This window comes from Periplaneta americana, chromosome 1 (genome assembly GCF_040183065.1).
Source record: "Periplaneta americana isolate PAMFEO1 chromosome 1, P.americana_PAMFEO1_priV1, whole genome shotgun sequence".
In the NCBI taxonomy this organism is placed as follows: Eukaryota; Metazoa; Arthropoda; class Insecta; order Blattodea; family Blattidae; genus Periplaneta; species Periplaneta americana.
In genome coordinates, this window is record NC_091117.1 from 174,508,727 (window position 1) to 174,529,696 (window position 20,970).

The 20,970-nt window shown below is 34.6% G+C and overlaps 1 protein-coding gene and 1 long non-coding RNA gene across 2 annotated transcripts in view; one reads left to right on the top strand and one right to left on the bottom strand.

Moving 5' to 3' along the window:
• The window catches only part of LOC138704494 (uncharacterized), a 222,540-nt gene that overhangs the window by 84,916 nt on the left and 116,654 nt on the right, over window positions 1-20,970 (bottom strand). The window lies entirely within an intron of this gene.
• LOC138709409 (uncharacterized) lies at window positions 16-15,205 on the top strand. Its single transcript, XR_011334925.1, has 3 exons — window positions 16-140; window positions 8,864-9,068; window positions 14,744-15,205. It is a non-coding gene; the product is annotated as an uncharacterized lncRNA (long non-coding RNA).

The window sequence follows — 20,970 nt, forward strand, 5'->3', positions numbered from 1 at the left end:
AAATATCTAGGGAAACACGTGACCCTTTTTATCTAACAAAACTAGCCATTATAATATAAACAAGAATTTTAACATATCGGTAGAGCTGACAGTACATTGGCAGTAACATGGCGTATAGAATCAAACGAGCAATTCTTCAGGTATAATACTAATACCATTATATATTACTTTTATTATCTTCATTATTATTATTATTATTATTATTATTACTTTATAATATAATATTTCTGAACGGGGGCGCGATATCCTTCCGGTTAAGGCATAATGCTGCAAGCCGGAGTGTCATGGGTTCGATTCCCGATGGAGTCATGAATATTCTCCATTAATCTAGTCCTTCTGGCCACATTATGGCCCTGGGGATTACTCATTCTCTAACAGAAATGAGTACTAGGAGTATTTTCTTGAAGGTAAAGTCCATTAATGTCGATTTGTTTTAAGGTTTGAGCCTCAACCTTCTTACCCCCTGTGAGTCTCCATGATTTGCAGTGGGAATGACTTTGCCTGTATCTATTATATTTCTAATATTTTCCTGAAGCAACAGTATATCATTGCATCACAAAAAACTTCAGTAATTTCCAGGGTTCTTTGGCTGACCATGCCAACGCTCTTTACTGACTGAGGTACCCAAGAAACTGAAAAAATTGAAAAACATAGTTAAATTATACATTAGTAATATCTAATAAATAATTAATGATAACTATACTACCGTTACTATTTACTAACTATATTACCGCTACTACTTATTAATAACTTATTGTTAACTATACTACCGCTACTACTTACTAACAACTTATTGTTAACTCTACTACTGCTGCTACTTACTAACAACTTATTGTTAACTATACTACCGCTACTACTTACTAACAACTTATTGTTAACTATACTACCGCTACTACTTACTAACAACTTATTGTTAACTATACTACCGCTACTACTTACTAACAACTTATTGTTAACTATACTACCGCTACTACTTACTAACAACTTATTGTTAACTATACTACCGCTACTACTTACTGACAACTTATTGTTGACTATACTACCGCTACTACTTACTAACAACTTATTGTTAACTATACTACCGCTACTACTTACTAACAACTTATTGTTAACTATACTACCACTACTACTTACTAACAACTTATTGTTAACTATACGACCGCTACTACTTACTAACAACTTATTGTTAACTATACTACCGCTACTAATTACTAACAACTTATTCTTAACTATACTACCGTTACTACTAACTAACTACTTTTTGCTAACTATACTACCGCTACCGCTTACTAATAACTTACTGCTAACTATACAACCGCTACTACTTACCAACAACTTATTGCTAACTATATTACCGCTAATATTTACTAATAACTTACTGCTAACTATACCACAGCTACTACTTACTAACAACTTATTGCTAACTATACTACCGCTACTACTCACCAACTACTTTTTGCTAACTATACTACCGCTACTACTTACTAACAACTAATTGTTAACTATATAACCGCTACTAATTACTAACAACTTATTGCTAACTATACTACCGCTACTACCTACTAATAACTTATTGGTAACTATACTACCGCTACTACTTACTAACAACTTATTGTTAACTATAAAACCGCAGCTACTTACTAACAACTTATTGCTAACTATACTACCGCTACTATTTACTAACAACATGTTGTTAACTGTAATACCGCTGCTACTTACTAACAACTTATTGTTAACTATACTACCGCTGCTACTTACTAACAACTTATTGTTAACTATACTACCCCTACTACTTACTAACAACTTACTCTTAACTATACTACCGCTACTAATTACTAACAACTTATTGTTAACTATACTACCGATACTACTTACTAACAACTTATTGCTAACTATACTACCGCTGCTAAATACTAACAACTTATTGTTAACTATACTAATGCTGCTACTTACTAACAACTTATTGTTAACTATACTACCCCCACTACTGACTAACAACTTATTGTTAACTATACTACCACTACTACTTACTAACAACTTATTGTTAACTATACTACCGCTACTACTTACTGACAACTTATAGTTGACTATACTACCGCTATTACTTACTAACAATTTATTGTTAACTACACTACCGCTACTACTTACTAACTTATTTGTTAACTATACAACCGCTACTACTTACTAACAACTTATTGTTAACTATACTACCGCTGCTACTTACTAACAACTTATTGTTAACTATACTACCCCTACTACTTACTAACAACTTATTCTTAATTATACTACCGCTACTAATTACTAACAACTTATTGTTAACTATACTACCGCTACTACTTACTAATAACTTATTGTTAACTATACTACCGCTGCTACTTACTAACAACTTATTGTTAACTATACTACCGCTGCTACTTACTAACAACTTATTGTTAACTATACCACCGCTACTACTTACTAACAACTTATTGTTAACTATACTACCGCTACTACTTACTAACAACTTATTGTTAACTATACTACCGCTACTACTTACTGACAACTTATTGTTGACTATACTACCGCTACTACTTACTAACAACTTATTGTTAACTATACTACCGCTAGTACTTGCTACTGATTGCTAACTATACTACCTCTAATACTTACTAATAACTTATTGCTAACTATACTACCGCTACTACTTACTAACTACTTTTTGCTAATTATACGACCGCTACTACATACTAACAACTTATCGCTAACTATACAATGCTACTACTTTTTGCTAACTATACTACCACTCCTACTTACTAACAACTTACTGCTAACTATACTACCGCTGCTACTTACTAACAACCTATTGTTAAATATACTACCGCTACTACTTACTAACAACTTATTGTTAACTATACTACCGCTGCTACTTACTAACAACATATTGTTAGCTATACTACCGTTACTACTTACTAACTACTTTTTGCTAACTATACTACCACTACCGCTTACTAATAACTTACTGCTAACTATACAACCGCTACTACTTACCAACAACTTATTGCTAACTATACTACCGCTAATATTTACTAATAACTTACTGCTAACTATACCACCACTACTACTTACTAACAACTTATTGCTAACTATACTACCGCTACTACTTACCAAGTACTTTTTGATAACTGTACTACCGCTACTACTTACTAACAACTTATTGTTAACTATAGTACCTCTACTACTTACTAACGACTTATTGTTAACTATACTACCGCTACTACTTACTAACAACTTATTGTTAACTATACTACCGCTGCTACTTACTAACAACTTATTGTTAACTATACTACAGCTGCTACTTACTAACAACTTATTGTTAACTATACCACTCCTACTACTTACTAACAACTTATTCTTAACTATACTACCGCTACTACTTACTACTGATTGCTAACTATACTACCTCTACTACTTACTAATAACTTAGTGCTAACTATACTACCGCTACTATTTACTAACAACTTATTTTGTTAACTATACTACCGCTGCTACTTGCTAACAACTGATTGTTAACTATACTACCGCTATTACATACTAACAACTTATTGTTAACTATACTACCGCTACTACTTACTACTGATTGCTAACTATACTACCGCTACTACTTACTAACAACTTATTGTTAACTATACTACCGCTACTACTTACTACTGATTGCTAACTATACTACCTCTACTACTTACTAATAACTTATTGCTAACTATACTACCGCTACTACTTACTAACTACTTTTTGCTAACTATACTACCTCTACTACTTACTAATAACTTATTGTTAACTATACTACCGCTGCTACTTACTAACAAGTGATTGTCAACTATACTACCGCTACTACTTACTAACAACTTATTGTTAACTATACTACCGCTACTACTTACTAACAAGTTATTGTTAACTATACTACCGCTACTACTGACTACTGATTGCTAACTATACTACCTCTACTACTTACTAATAACTTATTGCTAACTATACTACCGCTACTACTTACTAACAACTTATCGCTAACTATACAATCCTACTACTTTTGGTGACTATACTACCACTACCACTAACACCTTTTTGCTAACTATATGACCGTTACTACTTACTAACGACTTTTTGCTAACTATACTACCGCTACTACTTACTAATAACTTACTGCTAACTATACAACCGCTACTACTTACTAACAACTTATTGCTAACTATACTACCGCTACTACTTACCAACTACTTTTTGCTAACTATACAACCGCTACTATTTACTAACAACTTATTGTTAACTATACTACTGCTACTACTTACTAACAACTTATTGTTAACTATACTACCGCTACTACTTACTACTGATTGCTAACTATACTACCTTTACTACTTTCTAATAACTTATTGGTAACTATACTACCGCTACTACTTCCTAACTACTTTTTGCTAACTATTCTACCGCTACTACTTACTGATAACTTACTGCTGACTATACTAGCGCTACTACTTACTAACAACTTATTGCTAACTATACTACCGCTACTATTTTACTATTAACTTACTGCTAACTATACTACCGCTGCTACTTACTAACAACTTATTGCTAACTATATAATCCTACTACTTAATACTAACTATAGTACCGCTACTACTTACTAATAACTTACTGCTAACTATACTACCGCTGCTACTTACTAACAACTTTTTATTAACTATACTACCGCTACTACTTACTAACAACTTATTGTTAACTATACTACCGCTACTACTTACTAACAACTTATTGTTAACTATACTACCGCTACTACTTACTAACAACTTATTGTTAACTATACTACCGCTACTACTTACTACTTATTGTTAACTATACTACCGCTACTACTTACTAACAACTTATTGCTAACTATACTACCGCTACTACTTACTAACAACTTATTGTTAACTATACTACCACTACTACTTACTAACAACTTATTGTTAACTATACTACCGCTACTACTTACTAACAACTTATTGTTAACTATACTACCGCTACTAATTACTAACAACTTATTCTTAACTATACTACCGTTACTACTAACTAACTACTTTTTGCTAACTATACTACCGCTACCGCTTACTAATAACTTACTGCTAACTATACAACCGCTACTACTTACCAACAACTTATTGCTAACTATATTACCGCTAATATTTACTAATAACTTACTGCTAACTATACCACCACTACTACTTACTAACAACTTATTGCTAACTATACTACCGCTACTACTTACCAACTACTTTTTGCTAACTATACTACCGCTACTACTTACTAACAACTAATTGTTAACTATATAACCGCTACTAATTACTAACAACTTATTGCTAACTATACTACCGCTACTACCTACTAATAACTTATTGTTAACTATACTACCGCTGCTACTTACTAACAACTTATTGTTAACTATACTATCACTGCTACTTACTGACAACTTATTGCTAACTATACAATCCTACTACTTAATGCTAACAATACTACCGCTACTACTTACTAATAACTTACTGCTAACTATACTACCGCTGCTGCTTACTAACAACTTATTATTAACTATACTACCGCTGCTACTTACTAACAACTTATTACTAACTATACAATTTTACTACTTAATGCTAACTATACTATCGCTGCTACTTACTAATAACTTACTGCTAACTATACTACCGCTGCTACTTACTAACAACTTATTGCTAACTATACTACCGCTACTACTTACTAATAACTTACTGCTAACTATACAATCCTACTACTTACTGCTAACTATGCTACCGCTACTACTTACTAACAACTTATTGCTAACTGTACTACCGCTACTATTTACTAATAACTTACTGCTAACTATACTGCAGCTACTACTTACTAACAACTTATTGCTAACTATACAACCCTACTACTTACTACTTACTGCTAACTATACTACCGCTACTACTTACTAACAACTTACTGCTAACTATACCACCCCTACTACTTACTAATAGCTTACCTCTAACTAGGGGATATCGGGGCAATTTCGGCATTAGGGGCAACTTCGTCACAGCATTTGTTTCGAAGACCTGAGCAAATAAGTGCTTGTTCAGAGGGTAATGTATTGAGAAAACATGCCCTCTTTCTGTGAATAACGCTTGTGTTGTATCGAGAGATAGTTGCAGATCTGACAGGTGAATATATTTTTTCTAACTCATGGCTTATTGTAATTATGATTTTGAATGTCTTAAAGAACCCGTAACGATAACATTGTCGATATCAGTGAGTGGCATCATTATTTAGAACGACTAAGTCTGTATCAGACTATGAGCTTGGCAAGCTGGTTGCAAGCCCCTAGTAAGGGTACTGATTAATTAATTTTTTCTTGACAATTGGGGCAACTTCGGCAGTAAGCTGCCGATCTTGCCCTATGGAAATGAGGAATAGGATAGTGTTTCTGTATTGTTTGTTAACTATATAAAATAAGTAATTATAACATTTAAAATAATTTAAAGCAATTATTCTAAGGTCACTCCAAAAGTAATGCACAATATTTGAAAATTACATTTTATCCTATAGCTAAACTATTTTCACAGAACGTAGATACATCCTTTAGGAACAAAATGTCACTTTTCCACATAATCCCTGTTCCTTTCAACTGCCTTCCTCCACAGTGGAACAAGAGCCAGTATATCGACACGATAAAAGTCTGATCCACCACGTTTGAGCAACTCTTTAGCAGCGTGTACGAGGAGTCGTCACCTTCAAAACTCGTACCGCCAAAACATTCCTTAAGTTTACCAAAGAGATGATAATCGCATGGTGCCAGATCAGGACTGTAAGGCGGTTGCTTCAGTGTTGCCCATCCAAGTTTTCTGATCTGGTCTGTGATCTTGTGACTGACATGTTACCGTGCGTTGTCGTGCAATAGCAGAACATTCTGCTTCTCCCGGTCTGGTCGAACACGGCTCAGTCAAGCTTGAAGTTTCTTGACAGTTGCCACATACACGTCAGAATTAATGGTGGTTCAGTGTGGCATGATGTTCACAAGCACGAGCCCTTCTGAATTGTAAAACACAGTAGCCATAACTTTTTCTGCTGAAGGCACAATTTTGAATTTCTTTTTCTTTGATGAATTAGCATCATGTCACTCCATTGTCTGTCTCTTTGTCTCCGGTTGAAAATGGTAGAGCCATGTTTCATCTCCTTTCACAATTCTTGCAAGAAAGTCATCTCCACCATTCTCATACTTGTCCAAAAGTTCCCTGAACAGTATTTTTCGGGTTTAGTTGTGGGCTTCTGTTAACATCCTCGGAACCCACATGGCACAAACCTTGGAGTGACAATTCTTTCACTGTTACTCGTTTGTCAGTCACAACCATGTTGTCAAAACGCTGCACATTGTCAGGACTTCGCGCAGTGCAGTGTCTGCCGCTGCTAGGAGTATCCCGAATATTGGCTTGTCCTCTTTCACCAGATAATCTGCTTGCCCACCGACTAACTGTACTGCAATCGACAGCTGCATCTCCATACACCTTTTTCAACCACTTGTGAATTTTCCCACAGTATCGTTTTCACAGCACAGGAACTCGATAACAGTACTTTGCTTCTGACGAATGTCAAATACAGCAACCATCTTGAAGGAGTGCTACCATGGAGCCACTAACGTGAACGACTTAAATTAAAAATGAATACAAACGGGAAGGTCGTATCTATGGCCTCCATAAATTGAAGAGGTGTAGAATCAAAAATAAATTTAAAAAATGTTCTGCATTACTTTTTGAAGTGACCCTCGTACACTTTAGTTGCCTATTTATTACCAGTTAAATGGTTCTAAATTACAAGTGGAAAACTGAAAACAAATATGACCAGGACGCACTCAAGAAACCTCTATGTGAGCATAATAAGAGAAGATAAGCCTGACATCTGCCGAAAAAATTATGGAGTGCCATGAACTACACTTCAGTATTCGCTGAAAGTAGATCTTTCAGCACCAGGTGTATAAAATAAAGTCAGGTTTAAAAGAGCGTTTGCTTCAGATATGGCTGAAAATTTGAAGCAGCATGCAATCAATCTGCAGAAAATGTTTTTCGGAAAGTGGAATTTCGAAGATTAGCCTTCGGATTCGCAGAATCCAATCATATAGAGCATCCTTTCAACATAAACCAGAAGATGGCTGGATCTGCCTGACTTGAGGCTTTCATGAAGTCAAAAAACTGTCTAAACCAAGATTAGCCACACATATGGTGGGCATATGAACATGTACAGACACTTCATTTGTGATATGTTCAGATATTAAATTTAGTCCTATGAGAGTTTATGTTGTAAATGAAATCTGAACTCGGAAATAAGCTATTTTGTTGAGGATACAAATACTGACGAAGTTGCCCCAGAGTGCGGGGCAACTTCGGCAAATGTAGCATCTTTAATTTATTTTTGTTTTAAATTCAATGCTTCACTTTTTTGTAACTTCTGATCCATATACATAATATAAATATATCAAGTATATTTAGCATTAAGATTTTGAAACAAAAAGTGTCATTTTATTGTACTTATGTGAGTGTTTAGCTTAACGTGCCGAACTTGCCCCGCCCTCCCCTATACTATCTTTACTACTTACTGCTAACTATACTACTGTCACTACTTACTATTAAATAACTTATTACTACCACTACTTATTAACTACTCATTAATACGAGTATTATCTACTACCTACTTACTACTGCCACTACCTGTACCACTTACTACTACCACTTACTACTACTACTACTACTACTACTACTACCATCTACTACTTGCTATTACTACCTACTTGTTACTACTACTACTACCGTATAGCTATTACATTTTTCAGGTATCGCTGGCAAGCCTCCTCCTACACACTGTAGTGGCACAACTCTGCCCTACGTCTGATCAAGTTGAAACCTGCAGATATGACACATGCGAAACAGAAGAAATACTTTGCAACGTTACAAAACCAGAGGATTGTGGCGAAGGATATAAGTTTGTTGAGTATGGAGCCCACTGCAGGTGTTGCCATGCTTGCTACAAAATCGTTGGTGAGTTAACCTACACGTTTTTAAGATCATGAATAGAGACCGGAAGTTTAGGCGAAAAATGATTAAAATATGCGCGCAAATAGCATTATAAACTAAAATAGCAGAAAAGTCAAGACAGAAAAATATGTATTAGGCTTAGTTATATACTAATTATTAAGCTGCTGATATTTAGGCACTAAAAACCGTTGAAATAGGCAGGCAAAATAGGCATTCAAAATTATAAAATAGACATTTAAAAAGGCACTAACAATTTCTAATTCTTAATGGCTAACACGACAATAGCGTAGAATTATACATTAGTTTCTACTGGGTGTTCATTTCAAAGTGTGTCATGACCAAAGCTCGGAACTTGGGGACTTGTGTGTCGTGCGCTTGAGTAAGGTTACAGGTACAGCGTACACAAAGCTCAAGCTGCAAGTGCTCAGGGACAGTCGTGTGTACTAAGAAAGTGGTCACATCGAATGGCAAGAAGACGAACGAAGAAACTGTGTCATGTCGAAGCCAATGACATTAAGAGAATTACAGGTAAATGGTCTGTCTGAGGAATGAGAAAATACGTGTTATTCGAATGGGTGTTATGGAAGTTTGAAAATACATTTCTTAAATTTTAGGTACAGAATTTCGTGAAGGAATTCTGAGGAGATACATTATTTTCTTCTAATGCAGAGTTTATATTTTGTAAGTTGTGCCACACATAAACTAGAGCTGGAAACGGGCATTCATTGAAAGACATTGCAGTCCTTTAAATTGATGGAAAATTTGTCCATAGCCATGGATCAAGTCGTAGAGGGACCTTCCCTAGTAGTGATACACTAATTGAAAACTATTTTCGAGAAAAATTTAGGATATAATTATCTTTCTCAGATACGAGATCTGCTGAAAATCGAACAGGAAACAGTGACAGTGAAAATATTCAGTATTTTATTTAGGCCCAAGACTTTATAATAAAATTTCAAACCATTTTCCAAATTTGAAATTTTTTAAAATTGAAACTTTTAAAAAAGAAATTTGTAAAATTATCCATGATATATAATAGTAACAAATGTACTTTTTTTTACCTTTTATTTCTATCGACTATATTCATGTTTTTATTGAATATCACTGGCTTCTGTCTGATTGTCAATTTATATTAAATGTGTATTTTTCTCTCGTTTTCTCTTTCTTCTTTATTCTTGCTCTTGTGTTGTATTTATTGGTTTGAATTAAGTTACTTACTGTATTTAGTAAACTGTCCTTGTAAATTTTATGTTATATTATTCACTAAGACCACACTGTACACGAGCCTGGCTCTTACGGTAGTCGCTAGAAACATTTTTATTTTATAAATGCAATTTGTACTCACTAGGTAGCAGTTAAAATAAATAAAATAAAAAAATTAAAGTTTGCTCCCGTCACTTCATGTGACGTGGAAATAAGTTTCCTTCGTTTGAAATCATGTTTAACTAACAGACGAAGAATTTATGGGTTCGAAAATCTTCGAATGCATGTAGTCCTACACTGTAATAAAATGTACAGAGCAGAACTGTAAATTTGATGTATTTTGCATGTTTATTTATCTATATGCTATAAACTTACTTGTTTCAACCTACCATAATATTATCATTATGTTGTTCCAGCCAGGAACCACTTTTATAGTAGGCCTGACAGTACCTCTGTGCTGGAAGCGGGAGTTTGTTGACATTGAAGTACGGTCGCTTAGCCACGTTCAAAGACACAAGTCCCCAAGTTCCGAGCTTTGGTCATGACGTCACTGTTGATGAGTCAGCGATTTGAAGCGAGTTTCAGCTTTTGTGTCAGAGAAGTTGCCTATTAATCAAGGCGTTCAATCTGAACTTGAGAACGTGTACGGTATAACTTGAACGTCGTAGCAACAGATGGCGGTCTGTACGGTCTGTGTGCTACCATAACCTCTTTCGAACTGTGTTTTGCGCGGCCAAGTCGTACGCAGGGTATTTGTTATCATCGGTTGCGTACGGCAACATTCCACAATACAAATCAAATGCTCCGTGTCCATGTTGACCGCCGAAGTTAATGTCAACAAATATGTAAGTAATCGTCTTAACCCTCTCCCCATATCCCGACAGTAAGAAAAACTCACCTCAGTTCATGTTTCGAAACAGTTCACATTTCTGCCACTACCGACGTTACCGTACGTATCGGTAAGTACTCTTCTGAATGAACGCCGTACTCGCTAGGCAACTTCTCTGGCAGATAAGTAATACACCTCTGCGGAAGTGTAGGAAGATTGAATTTTCTAGGCTCATCGACTAACCACGTGACGGCATATGGCGAGCCATGACACACTTTTAACTGAACACCAAGTATAGTAATACCATTATGGCAGTGAATAACTAAATATTCCTCCAAATGTTGTAATGAGAACTGGTGTCTGTTGTCTGTAAGAATGTTCTTAAATTGGGAGAAAATCCCCTCCACTTCACATGAAGTGATGGGGCAATACTTCAGGGATCCAATCTCAACTGGGGACCAAACCAGTGGGAACGCAGTAATGTCAGTGTCATTTCCAACCAGTGCTTCTGCCACCAATAACACTTGCTCTCAACCAGCATTTATTTTCACAATTTTCAAATACTCATTTCTCATTGCTTCTCCCACACTGCTTGGTATTTCTTTAAGAATAGTTTCTACTCCTCGCTTCCAGTTTTCCAAAGTTTGCTTTGATGAAAGCAAGATCAGATCTTAGCTTTGGGTTTCAGAAGTTAGGATCACCATCGATCCATTGTTTCAGAACATATCGTCACGTGAATGCAAGAACTAGGTAACTCGAAATTTGCGTTTTTTAGTTACCTCTTTTATAGCATAGCAGAAATCGCACAAAATGTAATGCAAGAACTAGGTAACTGACCGAACGATACCAGCGACATCTATTTTCCAATATAAGAAACAGGTAAAAGAAAACTAGACATTTTCCTTAGTGCAATAAATAAGTAAATAGGCAATGTCACAAAATATGAAAAATCAAGTTACCTAGTTCTTGCATTCAGGCGACGATATGCTCTTGATGACTTTTCCTTTGGCATATCTCCACGTATTTTTCACGTATTACAGCAGGAAACTCAACTCCATACTAAACTCTCAAAACGGATACACAGTTCAAAACAACTATCCTAGTCAACTACCATCAATGATTCACGCGGCTTTCGAAATACATTTTTTGTCTTATTGGTAGAATTTAAATTATTCTATTTCTCCGCGCTCTGGTGGCAGTAAGATGTAACACACAAATTATCGATAGTTGTATGGCATCACTGCCCTCTGCTGGATAAAAAATAAACAAATTACAGATTAAGAAAATATTGACAGAATAGTCAATAAATTCAAATATAATACATAATTCGGATATTTAGGCAACTTTTAGGCATTTATAAACAAATAGGCATTTACTAGTGAAATAGGCAATTATAGGTCCTATAGAATTCGCATATAATAGGCTTACTAACAATGCCTTAAAATGGATATGTAACCTAAAAGCTTGCGCCTTCAGGTTAAGGATTAAAATAGGCATATAGGCATAAATCCGCAGCTTACTAATTATTACTCTCTGGATTATTCTAATTAATTAGCATATTTATGTTAACATTGTAGTGAATAAGTTTTAATTGTAATTTTAAAGTTTAAAAAAAATTCTAATTGCATTCGACAAAAAAGTCTTATTGCTTGGCTTACTGGTTAGACATTACAGCCAAAATTTTTTTTTTTCTGATTTATTTTTTAAGTTCTCTATGGCCATGTCCTGTCTTGCATCAGATAACACAGTCTTCACTTGAGAAAATGACCTCCAACATCTACAGAGGATATTGGGGAAAATCTTAAACATAGCAACACAGAAGAGTAATTTCAATTATAATATATTCTGGCTTTGTTTTAACCCAGATATGCCTGAAATATGTTTTTGCAATTTTTGTGTATTTTTCAAATCTCATTTAATGCAGTATATAACTGAAGTATTTGTAATGTGTCGAAACATTCTAGTTGTAACTGGTTGAGCTAGAAACAGGTGTCCTTTTAAAAGGACAGTAGGCATATGAGCATACATTTTGAGGAATAATTGTATACTATGCTTACATGCAAGGAAACAATGTAATTGTTGCAATTTACAATTATTATTATTATTATTATTATTATTATTATTATTACGTTATTTTATTATAGTTTCTTTATTATTACTACTAATATTAGTCTGAAGAATGATGCATTGTGGCTAAATTCGTTTTAACTCTGGAATGCTTTCGTCATTGAATAGTACCGTATTGCTATTGATACGTAAAAATAAGTAATAGGCGAAAAGAGTATTGAAGTTTCGAGGAGGAGGTTGTATTGGGAGAGAAGTGACGATACATATAATGAAGCAATTGCTGTGGCAATGTCGAAAGACAGGTTTCAGTTCATTTTCTAAAAGCTACATTGTTATGACAATGACAATTTAGATAGAAAATAAGACCTCTTCCAAAAATATTAAATTAAAAACAATAGAAACTTATGTCCGTTCAATACCTCCCTCCAGACCTCCACTTGTAAACAGATCTTGCTGTACAAATCTGGCTTTCAGGTATATCTCCCTGTGAAGCAACTTCAATAATTTCAAAGAAAAAATTGTTGCGGAGCCGGGTATCGATCCCGAGACCTTTGGCTTAGCGCACCAACGCTCTGCCGACTAGCTACCCAGCAACTACACCCGACACTGTCTCAACTTTTCCCTTCATATCCACACACCTCAGTGGGCTGACAAGACGCCAGAACCCCAATTTTGAGTGCACACGAACTCTGTGTGGCATTTGTAGGCTGCATTATAGTGATATGTCTGTATTTGAGATGAAATTTCGCCCTAGCATAATTTTCAAACGTAGATAGCATTTTATGCAGGGAAAATCCACTAAAATTGAAAAAGCGAAACAATTTCAAAATATATGGGGATATACCTACTGTCCTTTTAAAAGGACACATAAGTTTTCGTCATTGTCATGTCGCAATGAATAGACATTTCGAACACATTGTGGTTTCACGTTATATTTATGTTTATTAGGAGTCATTTGATCTACAACAATTTGTAAAATAATTCCTAACTGTAAAAATATTTAACATTCTTATCTGATTTGCGTCTTGAATGCCATTGCTGAAATAAACGAACAATTCTCACGTCCACATCTCAAACTCAACGATGACCAGAACTCTAATTACCAGTCTTAACACACCTAGCAAACCTCTAATTAAGACCAGTAATAGTGACATCTGTGAAAAAGTAAATGCGTTGGCTGCAGAGAGGGTAATTTGAAACATTGACAACTGTGCTTTTAATAGGACAGTAGGCATATCTGGGTTAATTTTATTCATTATTACAAATTTAACTCAAAATTCTTCATACATGTCTAAAGTAGCACATCACTTTTTTTTTTTTTTTTTTTTTTTTTTCAAATTTGTATATGCTTTGAGAGAAACATTACAGCAGAATATTCATTTTTTGTATCATAATAACCCTATTCGACCCCACATTACATATAAATTTCTCAAATAAGACCAAACAAACACTTATTTCTCAACCCAACATAAATTATTGCATTCGTAATAAATAAAGTTACACTTCATTACTCACTAAATCTTATGATATTAATAGAACACGAATCTGAAAGAATGTGATAATTCTGCCATTGTTACAGGCATAGGAGATTACTGTGAGCCAAACTTCAAGGAGGGAAAGTACTACAGCTGTCCGGAGAACAAATGCTATGTGCTGGGTAAAGACACGGATCGATATTATAGATGCGTGGATCCGAAGACAAAAAAAACCTTTACTACCCCGCTCTGTAACGCATACTTCAAAGAGGAGTGAGGAATTTCCGTTGTACAATATTAATTGAAATAAGTATACTATACCTTATATATATTTCAAACTTTGTATCACATTCGAACTGATAACCAGAGCTAGAAAGTTGGTACCAAAGCTGTTAATCGATAGATTAATCGAGTTTTGATCGAATTGAAAAAATGTTTTAATATACTGTATACACATAATTATTGTTAAATTTAACTTGTGTTCGGTGATAAGCATAAGTATTAATTAATGTTGTATATCTGAATATATATTGTATCGTTATATTATAAAATAACTATTTCAATTACTTACCAACATATTTATTATGATGTTTATAATTTATTGTGTCAATTTCTCCGGGGATATTTTAGACAAACATAAATAACAAACAGTATGAAGACTCACCTAGTTAATACTGCTTCATTCGTGATTTCAAACATATGAGTGCATTCACATGCTCCGAATTAAGTGCCGCTCTACGTTTAGTAACAATGTTTTCTGCATCACTAAACACGAAAAAACGTTTTTTCTGTCAAGCACTTCTCAACAATCTTTCAATTTAAATCCAAACGTTTCACCGAGTTTACCTCTCAAATTTACACTTTTCACAAACCAAAGAAAACTGACTTTTTTTCTTTATCAAACTAATCACACAACCTTTATATACAAACTCAGTACAGAAACTGCAACTGCAAAACTACAGCAGTCGAAACAGAAGACTTGCCCCTATTGTAATCGAATTACCAGATTTTAGAAAGAGAAGGTAGTTATGCTCTCACTTGCACACAATGTAGACATGGCTATTTTATAAGGGATGAGGGGGACGAATCCCAGAAAAGTATGTATTTCATACGCTAGGAAGATGAGCTGACAACAAGGTGGAAGTTTTCTTGGAAAACCATAAAACTTACTAAGGGTTTCGCATTGTGTTTCAACTTTCAATAGAGGTAGAGTAGGTCACTGTCCTAATATCTCCATCTCTTTCTAAAGTGTTTGTACAAAGATTTTCCCTACACTAGAAAATAACAGTGGTATTGTGCTTTTAAGTATGCATTTTCCGAGAGAGAAATATTGTCGGAATTTTTAGTATGAGTTGATATTAACAAAATAATAATTAATATCAACTACAACCGATTAATTTTTAATCGACTCGATTATTCGATTAAATACTTTTGATCGATTAATATTACAACAGAAATTGATCGATAATCGATTAAATCCCACAACACTACTTAGAACAAGAAAATAATAAACGAATAATATAAAAAAACAATAATTTGTAATTATAAACTCCGTAACTACCAATCTGAAATAATTTACCATTACATATAATAACATACAAAGTATAGAACAGATTATGATTTTAGCCTCATTATAACAAATAACATTTTCATTTTATCAAAATAAATACTCCTTTTAAGTTCAGAAAAAAAAAAAACAATATTTGTACTCTGAAAATATTCGTTCTGTGTCACAAGAAGTTACTGGAGCAAATCTGAAATATGATACAGTATTTCTTACTATCATCAGGTTAACAACTACTTTGTGTATATAATAGTGTATCTCGTATGTGGCAAATAATATTAAATCCATAATTGTTTCCAAGAAAATCTTTAATTTCTATTGCAATGACAACCAGGAAGTTCGTATCGTAATTCCGATGTTGAACTTGGACTGTAACGCAACCGAATGCATAGCAGCACGAGAAGAATAATGTGGGAAAAAAATTAATGTGTTACACATTCCTGTTTACATATAACAGATGAGTTTACTTTTTATAATTATGCATAATATTAACATTATTTAAATAATACAATAATAACAGAATAGCTCACATTGTTCAGAACCTAAACTACTAATATAAATTAACAATAGTCTTCAAACTATTCACTACTGTATACAGCTCCACAGTTACACCATGGTGCACTGCGTTTTCCGCGGGTAAGAGATGCTAGCCCCAGCGTGCTCTGTGCTGACGACCCCCTGCTCGAAAGCCTTAGTGTCCACAACAAGAAAACCAATTCTGTGCAAAAATGATCTACTTGCTTAGGAGTGCAGTATTTTTCAAAAAGTCTATCACTGTTTACACAGAACACCGGTGCACTACTTAAATTAATATAACAGTTTAATTTCCTAAATAATAAATTAAAATTAGCTTTGGTATAACCATCGTAAATATACAGGGATATCATTTTATTTTTACTTCAATTTTTATTGTACCTGAGTTTTTGAATGTACTTCACTCCCACCCCTTCTACTAATGGAGTTCAACCCTCCTCACACAGATCCAAGACCGCATATACAGTCATAGTAGTACCACGGTCACAGTAAACAGTACGTTCCAAAAATACGTTCGCGTTTTCCAGTGACGAAAGAGCTTTCAATATTGAGTCATTTTCGCACAGGTACTGTCGTCCATTTGCCTACGTCGCATCCCGGTTTCCCTCACCAGCATCCCGGCTTTATTCGCCCCTCTGTAAAGGCTAGTGGCTGGGGTCTCTTAGCTCTTTTCTGAACACATTTATTTCTGTTAGGAATTGGACGTCTACGTAATATTATACAACCGTTTAAAATAACTTAAATAAAAGGGCCTCGTTAAGTAATTAACTGTCACGTGATTTTCCCCCTTTCTACGACCCTGTGACATAATCACTTGGACGGACAGTAGATAGCACGTCTGAGTAATTTTATCTTTTCGGATCGGGCAGAAGTAAAGATTGAATTTACAGTACGTAAGGTACTCTTTTATAGCGTAGGTACAGAATTATTTCAACATGAGTTACTGGTAGAAAGGACGAAACTGGTAATTGGAATTAGGTATAATAGTCTACAGTGCGATAATATGCGAAGCCTGTATCGAAATGAACGGCCACCATTTTCAAAAATGTGTTTAAATATCCATATTTGAATATTTTTCAATTTAGCTTCATTCGCTATATTGTACGCTAATGTGCTATAGACAGTATAATATACACTGGATAATAAATACGTCCGGATGGACATGTCAGTTCGTGAGTTAAAACACTAATTGTTAATAGTGTACTGTATTTTGATTCAACAAAAACCTAATGAAAATTATCAAACTCAAAACCGCGATATTTCCTAGTTTACGTAAATGGATGAACTACTTTTCTTCCCTCCTATACCTAGTAAAGTGATTTGTTTGTATATTGCGCCAGTATCATCTAACTCCAGTCGTGAAAGGGAGTAGCAAACGGTGTTTACTGTTTTCAACCGTTGATCAAAAGGTATAGCCAGGTTAATATTAGAAATGTTAGTAAAAATAAAATGATGTCCCTGTACAACTTTTATTATTTCCTACATAACAGAGAAATTATTGTGACATCGATAATACTGCTATTTGATCAGTCACTACTATTACAAAATTATTCTGTAGAATAATAGTTTCACTGTATTTACCGCTAAATGTGAACTCGTTATAGAATTATCTAAATTTATTATATCGCGTAAATACCCGATTTTATCTAATGACTAAAATTATCATTGAAATCACTATTGTTTTCAGAAACACAATTTATCTTCAGTCTTACATAAACAATCGGAACTGCACTTGACTTCGACACAAACTAGAGCAACTGGTTTTCAGATTAAGACTGGATATTTGTGTAATATAATTACCGCCTAATCTAAACGGGAAACTGCTGTAGGAGACAGTTATATTGAAAAATAAGTAGAGAGTTTCCTCATGTAAACGGTTTGAGAAGATAATTTTATTATGATATCATTAAACTCTTCAATGATTACGTTAGTAATTTAATGTAATAATTTATTATTGAAAGTTGCGAATTTCCGCCGATATTTTTATCGTATAATAGACAAAGAAGAAGAACTTCAAATCTATGTCCTTTAGGCTATAAGGCAAGATTTATAATATATAAACTGTTTAATATGTTTAATTCAGTCAAAAGGATACAGAAGCTGTTTTTCTACAGCTGAGTTGTATTTATTGATCAAACCATCGCAGTTTTTCGAACACTGCCGTAAGATTATTTTAGCTTTCATAAATATTATATAAATTTTACAGATTCGTATGTATTATAAGTATTATTGTTCTAAGGTTTCACACGAAAAAATCTGATATGTGCCATATTGTGCCAAAGTACAGTAACACATCGCTCTCCTTACCTCTCCTTATGCTGCATTTTACACTTCATAATGCTGAAGTCTGATTATTGTAACATGTAGCTAATCGGCGATGTATGCAATGGAGGGGGAAAGGAACTGGCCTCCCTACTCCATTATATCTTGGCTTAGTTGCCTCAAGAGTGACGCCTTATTGGTATCACTTAAGAGTATACTTCGAAGTTAAGGTCCCAAGCGAGGTGATACAGGTTAACTGTTAGCGGAGTATTGGACGGAGTTCAGGGAACAAGTTAGAGCTTGTTTACTTTTCCATCTATCGAATCTATCCATCGCGCTGTCTATCTACGTCGGGTTGGAGGTTTCGTACTGGCACTGAAACTGGGACAACGCGAAGTCATTGCGATGAACGAAATGGCAAAAAAATACAGCCTTACTTATGGACTAAAAATTTATGACATGATTTTGAAGTACTGGTGTCTAGCATATTACAAAATTATAACATAGAAATCCAAGTTAGAAATAGGAGTTATTTGGAAAACGTAATTTAAATTACTACAGTGAAGTTATTATTTTCAGACAAGTCTATTTGTGTGACCTATATTTTGAAATTATAGTATTTATGTTGCGCAGAGCTGCACGCATTGTATTCTTCACCTAACATAATTAGGAACATAAAATCCAGACGTTTGAGATGGGCAGGACATGTAGCACGTATGGGCGAATCCAGAAATGCATATAGAGTGTTAGTTGGGAGGCCGGAGGAAAAAAGACGTCTGGGGAGGCCGAGACGTAGGTGGGAAGATAATATTAAAATGGATCTGAGGGAGGAGGGATATGATGGTAGAGACTGGATTAATCTTGCTCAGGATAGGGACCAATGGCGGGCTTATGTGAGGGCGGCAATGAACCTCCGGGTTCCTTAAAAGCCAGTAAGTAAGTAAGTAAGTAAGTATTTATGTTGCTTCTTTTTCTTGTATTGTAATTTTGTACGCAATATACCTATAGGCCTAGTATGTCGCTTCCTTCCCTTACATTGTAATTTATGTACAATTACAAAAGATATGTGTTCTCATATAATAATAATAAATTATTATTATTATCATTATTATTATTATTATTATTATTATTATTATTATTATTATTATTGCATATATCGCTGACTACCGTAACACAGTTCAACAGTACAATGTGCAAATGCATGTTCAGACGCATATTTGGGTGTTTTAAACAATTTGTCGATCAGATATTCGAAGTTACATACTTGGTGTTCTGAATATTTCGTACTTCTCCTTTTTATGACGCGAGTCAGCATTTTTGAGTTCTTTAATTACTCTACATATAGTTCTGCAAAAGGATATTGCATTGCAATTTTCCTTCACTTGTAGTCGCTTGTCAATAAGAGTATTGTGGAGAAATAGTTACATGAGAAATAATAGAAATCATGTATAAAACATGATGCGCAACCGCTTTCATCGCTATAAAACTTAAAATACTTGTACATATATAGTGAAGAAATGTTAAATATTATGTTTTGTTTAACGACGCTCGCAACTGCCGAGGTTATATCAGCGTCGCCGGTGTGCCGGAATTTTGTCCCGCGGGAGTTCTTTTATATGTCAGTAAATCTACTGACACGAATCTGTCGCATTTATGCACACTTAAATGCCATCGACCTGGCCCGGGATCGAACCCGAACCTCGGGCATAGAAGGCCAGCGCTATACCAACTGCGCCAACCAGGCCGAATATATATTAGTGAAGATGAAAATCCTTTTATATGCAGTAAAAATCTGCCGTCTTGCTGTATGTTTGATCAAATACTGCTTCGCTGAAAGCTGTGTGTATGCCACGTGAATTCTAGTACATGTGAAGAACAGCGAATCGAAGCCTTGCCATTTGTCGTATCCCATTCCTGTCGACTATCATTCTAGGATTGTGTATCTAATCAATATTATGTAGGCGGCTTATA